This window comes from Malaclemys terrapin, chromosome 1, assembly GCF_027887155.1.
Source record: "Malaclemys terrapin pileata isolate rMalTer1 chromosome 1, rMalTer1.hap1, whole genome shotgun sequence".
In the NCBI taxonomy this organism is placed as follows: Eukaryota; Metazoa; Chordata; order Testudines; family Emydidae; genus Malaclemys; species Malaclemys terrapin.
The window spans coordinates 47251152-47257151 of NC_071505.1; positions in this window are offsets into that span (position 1 = coordinate 47251152).

Sequence of the window (6000 nt, forward strand, 5' to 3'; positions counted from 1 at the left end):
GGTAAGCAATGCTCCAGGGGGGCGGGGCTGCGCATTCCGGCAGATCAAAGCAAGTTCGATATAACGCAGTTTCACCTATAACGCGGTAAGATTTTTTGGCTCCCGAGGACAGCGTTATTTCGGGGTAGAGGTGTACTTTTAAAAAAGGCAATAACAATTAAAAGCCAATTAGCTTTTGAATGTCTTGCCCGATGATCTTTTTTGTTCCAATGCAACTAAGAGTAGTCTTTAATGTAGAATGTTGGTAAGCTCCAGGTTATGCTAAACTCTCCACCTACTTTTAGTCAGATAAGAAAAAAAAAATCTATGGGGAGGTCAGAATTTAAGTGATTATCAGTAAATAAAGCACTTGAGTCTCGACCCCTTTGCACTGGTTTTACACTGGTGTAACTTTAAGTTACACCATCTTAAATCTAGTGCATCAGAAGGGAGATTGTGTCCCGAGGTGCCTTCCTAGATCGAAAAGATATAGGACAGGGATCATCATTATTTTTTGTCAAGGTCCAAATTTCTTGGTGAAGGTATAGTCAAGGTCCAGATTCCAAAATAATAGGAAAAAAAACAAATAATGATACTAATAAGTAAATAAAAAGATTTCACGGTCCATTCAAAACCATCTGGCAATCTGGATTTGGCCTGTGGTCTGCATACACAGATCTAGAAGCTGTGTGGTCACAGAAGCCACCATAAGGTGTCACTGGCAAATGAAAAACCAATTTTGGTGTTAAAGTTTACTTTGAGCTAAGTCTCTAAAAGAAGACGGGATAGGAAATCGGCAGATATTTTGGTTCTGCTCAGGCATGTAGATTCGTAGACTCAGAGATTTTTAAGGCCAGAAGTGACCTGATGGTGTGGCCTGACACCCTGCCACACACAGGCTAATGAACCTTACCAAATAAACTTTACAAGCCCATGAAGTCTGCTTGAGCGATAGTATCTCTTTTAGAAAGATATCCAATTTTGATTTAAAGACTGCAAGTGATGGAGAATCCATCACATTCCTAGGTAAACTGTCCCAATAATTAATTACCCTCACTGTTAAAAGTAGTTCTGATTGACGAAGTATTTTTAAATCAATTAAATAAATGACGAATTACAAAGACAAACAAATTAATATAAAGTTCACTGAAAAATACCCAGCAGTTTAATTATGGAGGGAAAAAGTAAAAGCTAGATTGTTAAAAACCCACCTTCAGATTCCCCCACTCCAAAAAGAAGAGAGAGAATGACTACAGCCTGATCATTACTCCCGCTCTTTTGTACTGCTCCAGCAGCACAAAGGGGTCAGAATGTTGCTCTAATAGTGTACTCCACCAGGTGGAGAGAGCTGTACCTCACTCTATGCTGACCCATCACATGGCATAGAGACATCATGGGGATCGAATGAGGTATAGCTGTACTGTGTTGAGCTCTGACGATCCCCTGACCAAACCACCCCTTAAGGAGCTATTACAAGCAGGCTGAACTTATGGATGCTTTAAGATAGACTGGGGGCCAAACCAGTTTCCAGAATCACTGGGCTCAGGAGAGTACAAAGTTGGTTTTAATCCATCTTTGCTCCTGCTCTGCTCCCCACCTCAGTAGAATTGTGGCACAACTGAGGATCTGGCCCCAGGTGTGATCAATGAAGGGATAGGTACATGTGCTGTGGGATTCCTAAAATGCACATGACAAACACATTTTGCTCCTAAGTTTCACAGTGTCTTCTGAACACTTTATTTTTTAAATTAATCATGCACTGTTTTGTTCTTCTAGCAGGTTTCAGATATTCCCATCCTGAACTTCTTTGTGGAGTGGGTCAGGAGACAGTGTCACAGGAACCATGAGAGAATTCCTGGAAGAGATAGAAGAAAGGAGTTAAGTGTCCAGTTTGCTAACAGTCATGTATGCTCCAGCAGCCAGCTCTAATTGCACTTTAAAAAAACCCTCAGGTAATTATGTGGTTCCCATTACCATAGTATCTGAGCACCTCACAGTCTTTAATATATTTATCCTCCCAACATAGCTGTGAGGCAGGAAAAGACTATTATTTCCATTTTACAGATGGGGGACTGAGGCACAGAGAGACTAAAGCCCAGATCCTCAAAGGTATTTAGGCACCTAACTCCTATTGGGGTTAGCCACCCTAATTCCCTTTAAACTAGATTCAAAGAGGGCAGGTGACAAAAGCCTATAGGTTAGCATAAAAAGGGGGCTAGGTGTGGGGAAGATATGGAAAATGACAATAGAGCCATAGGAGCAACAAGAGGGAAATCAGTAGGGGAATCTGCTCAGCATCTTAAATGTCTGTACATAAATGTAAGGAGTATGGGGAATAAACAGGAAGTATTAATACATAAGCTAAATTCTGACTTAATTGGCATCACAAAGGCTTGGTTGGATAAATCTTATGGCTGGAATATTAGTATAGGGGGTTATAGCTTATTCAGGAAGGTCAGGCAGGGAAAAAGGGGAGGTGTTGCATTATACATCAAGAATATACACTCTTGTTCTGAGGTTCAGAGGTGTCACATCTCTCAGTAAAGATAAAAGGGGAAAAATAGGGATGACATCATGGTAGGGGTCTACATAGACCACCAAATCGGGAAGAGGAGGTGAATGAAGCATTTCTAGAACAATAAATATCCAGAACACAAGACCTGGTAACAATGGGAGGTTTTAACTACCCAGAGATCTATTGGAAAAGTAATATGGCAAAACATAGAATTTCCAAATGTGTTTGAAATGTATTGGGGACAACTTTTTGTTCCCAATGGTGGAGGAAGTAACCTGGGGCACAACCAGTTTAGACTTGATTCTGACAACAGGGAGCAATTAGTTGGGAATCTGAAGCTGAAAGCAATTTGAGTGAAAGTGATCATGAAATGCTAGAACTAGATTTCATGATTCTAAGGAAAGGAAATAGTGATAGCAGCAGAACAAGGACAATGGGATTTCAAAAAAGAAAATTTTAATGAACTCAGAAAACTGGTAGGTAAGGTCCCCTGAGAAAAAAATCTCAGGCATAAAGGAGTTCAGGAGAGCTGGCAGTTGCTCAAGGACACAATATTAAGTGCACAACTGCCAACTATACTGATGCAAAGGAAAGATAGGAGGAGGCCAATATGGCTCCATCAGGAGCTCTTTAATGAACTGAAAATTAAAAAGGAATTCTACAAAAGTGGAAACTTGGACAAATTGCTAAGAAGGAGTACAAAAGAATAGCACACACTTGTAGGGACAAAATCAGAGAGACTAAGGTAGAAAATGAGTTACACCTAGCAAGGGACATAAAAGGTAATAAGAAGAGTTTTTTTTAAATACAACAAGAGCAAGAGAAAGACAAAGGAACATGTAGTTCCTCTACTTATCAGGGAAGGAGAGCTAATCACTGACAACATCAAGAAAGCAAAGGTGTCTAGTGCCTATTTTGCTTCAGTCTTCATTAAAAAGGTAAATAGTGACCAGATACTCAACACAACTAACATTAACAAGGGGGAAGGAACACAAGCCAAAAGAGCGACAAACCGGTTAAAAATATTTAGATGTATTCAAGTTGGCAGTAGCTCGCTGTAGCAATCTTGGAACCCGTCAGTCTATGGGGATGAGGCGGACTAGCCTAGTGGCCGGAGTGAGCATCAGGCTTACTGGCTGGACTCAGAGCCATAGTCAGTCACAGGAGTCAGGGTCAAAACCAGAGGTTAGGGGCAGGGGGGTCACTTCAGAGCCAGGGGGGTTGAGCCAGAATCCATAGTCAGGGCCAAAGCTAGGGGTAAGGGACTAGAGCAAGCAAGGTATCAGGCAAGGAAGGGCTCAAGGCAGGGACAGGACAGAGGCAAGGCTGGGTGGAAGGCAGGACCAGCAGGAACAAGGTAATGTCGGAGCAGGCACAGTGGTGGGCATGAGCGTTGAGAAGCCAGTGATCTGCTGCTGTTGCTGGCTTAAGAGCCAGCCTGCTGGCCTTGGTAACCAAGCAGGTTGCGTGGCTAATGAGCCAGCCACTGCAGGTCAGCTGTACTGATGAAACTGCCTAGGGACTAAATCTGCTGCAGGCCCTGATGCCTGACAGAGCCGAGAGTAAAATCTTCGTGAACTCATGGGGGATGGGTTGCAGTATTACTCCTATTAATCAGTGAAACAATATATGTTAGTGTGCTGTGAATGCATTTTTAGGCACTAATTCTACAGATAGGTCTGCACATGCTTAACTATATGCGGGTGAATAGTTCCAGTTTCCTTCATTGGGATGAATACTATGGATATGGTTAAACATATGATTAAACATTTGCAAAATCACGTTCATAGTTGCTGTTTTATTGACATTTTTTGTAGAATTCTTAAAACACTTCAGTTTCACAACGTTATGTCGTGTATGATTGTGATTAATTGTTTTATTGATTTTCATAAAGAAACAGATAATGAAAAGTACAAAAAGGTAAATGAATCACAGCTTGTATGTGTTTCTGAATGCTGTATGCTTCACAGGATCTCCAGTAGATTTATGCAGCTAGGTAATTTTATGCCTTGTCAAAGTTACAAGACGAGCCAATGCTACGTAGACAAAACATATTAGGGTGGGAGTAACAGCAATAAAATAGGAGAAGACATACATGAATAGGGAGAGGAGGGAAGCAAGGGACCAGAGGGGAGGGAAAAAGAGGAAGGAGTAAATGGAATGGAGGTCTGGCATCCTTTGAGCCCTCTCAAAATTTTGTATCCAAATGTATAGGTTACGTTTACTCTGATCTTATTTTTCAATCATACTTGTATTTTGTCAATTATTGATCAATAATTAATCATTCTTGTAATAGCTGCTAAAATATAAATTATATGTTTAAAATAGTCAAAGACAACTCAGTTGTGTGGGATGCCCCCTTTACTCCTCAACCAGTAGAGCAAGGAACATCTTCTGCATTTGATTTAATTTGCTGAATTTTGCTTTAGGCTATGTTTACACTGGCACTTTTGTCTGTATGACTTACGTTGCTCAGGGGTGTGAAAAAAACCACACCCTTGAGCGACATAAGTTACACTGACCTGAACACCAGCGTGGACAGCGCTATGTCCGCAGGAGACGCTCTCCCACTGACATAGCTACAGCCGCTTGTTGGGGGTGGTTTAATTATGCTGGTGGGAGAGCTCTCTCCCATCGGCTTAGAGCAGCCACACAGGAGATCTTACATTGGTACAGCTGTGCTCCTGTAAGGTCTCTAGTATGAACATAGCCTTAGTTTCTCATTTCACAATGAGAAGCTTATACATACCAAATGTGAGTATAGTGCACACAAGCAACTCATTGATTAATACGTTTAATGTAGGCAGATTTATCAGCTTCCATTTGCATGGCAGAATTTTGAACATTTTGTTTCAGAGATGTCTTCCAGTATATATTCCTGCTCAAGTTCCAGTTGGGCTGGACTCTTCCATCAACCTTTTTCTGTTTCTAGAACAAAACCATAAAAAACAAACAAAAACTTCCCCTGGAGGAGGGGAAAAAGGAAGGTATAGGTGGAATGGATGTCTGACATTCTCTGAGCCATCTGAACATGAAAAGGTTTAGCTGTCTCCCAAGAGAACACTGTGTTTACGCCGAGATATTAACAGAATCTAAAACCCATTTCTGGTACTCATGTGGGTGTCCTTAAATAGGCTATTCTGAAACAACAGGGTGCACAGCTAGGTGGGGAAGAATTCGGGATCAGCAAAGCTATATACCTATAAAACACATAGAACTTGGGTGAAATATTCTTTAAACAGAGTAACCCAAATATTTACAGTAAAAACACTGAACTGGTACTGTAAAATCAGAGTAAGTATGCAAACAAGTAAGATGAATGCTAGATAAATATGTCCTTTTCAGATGGGCATGGTAGTCATGGGCAACGGCTATTTAGAACACAATGCTGCAACTGTTATAATGACTTTCCAGACTCACTTGAATCCAGAGCAAAAACAAAATTAAAACCGCCTCATTGTAGCACGAAGATTAGTCTCCTGAAACCAAAGCAAAATTCATTTTAA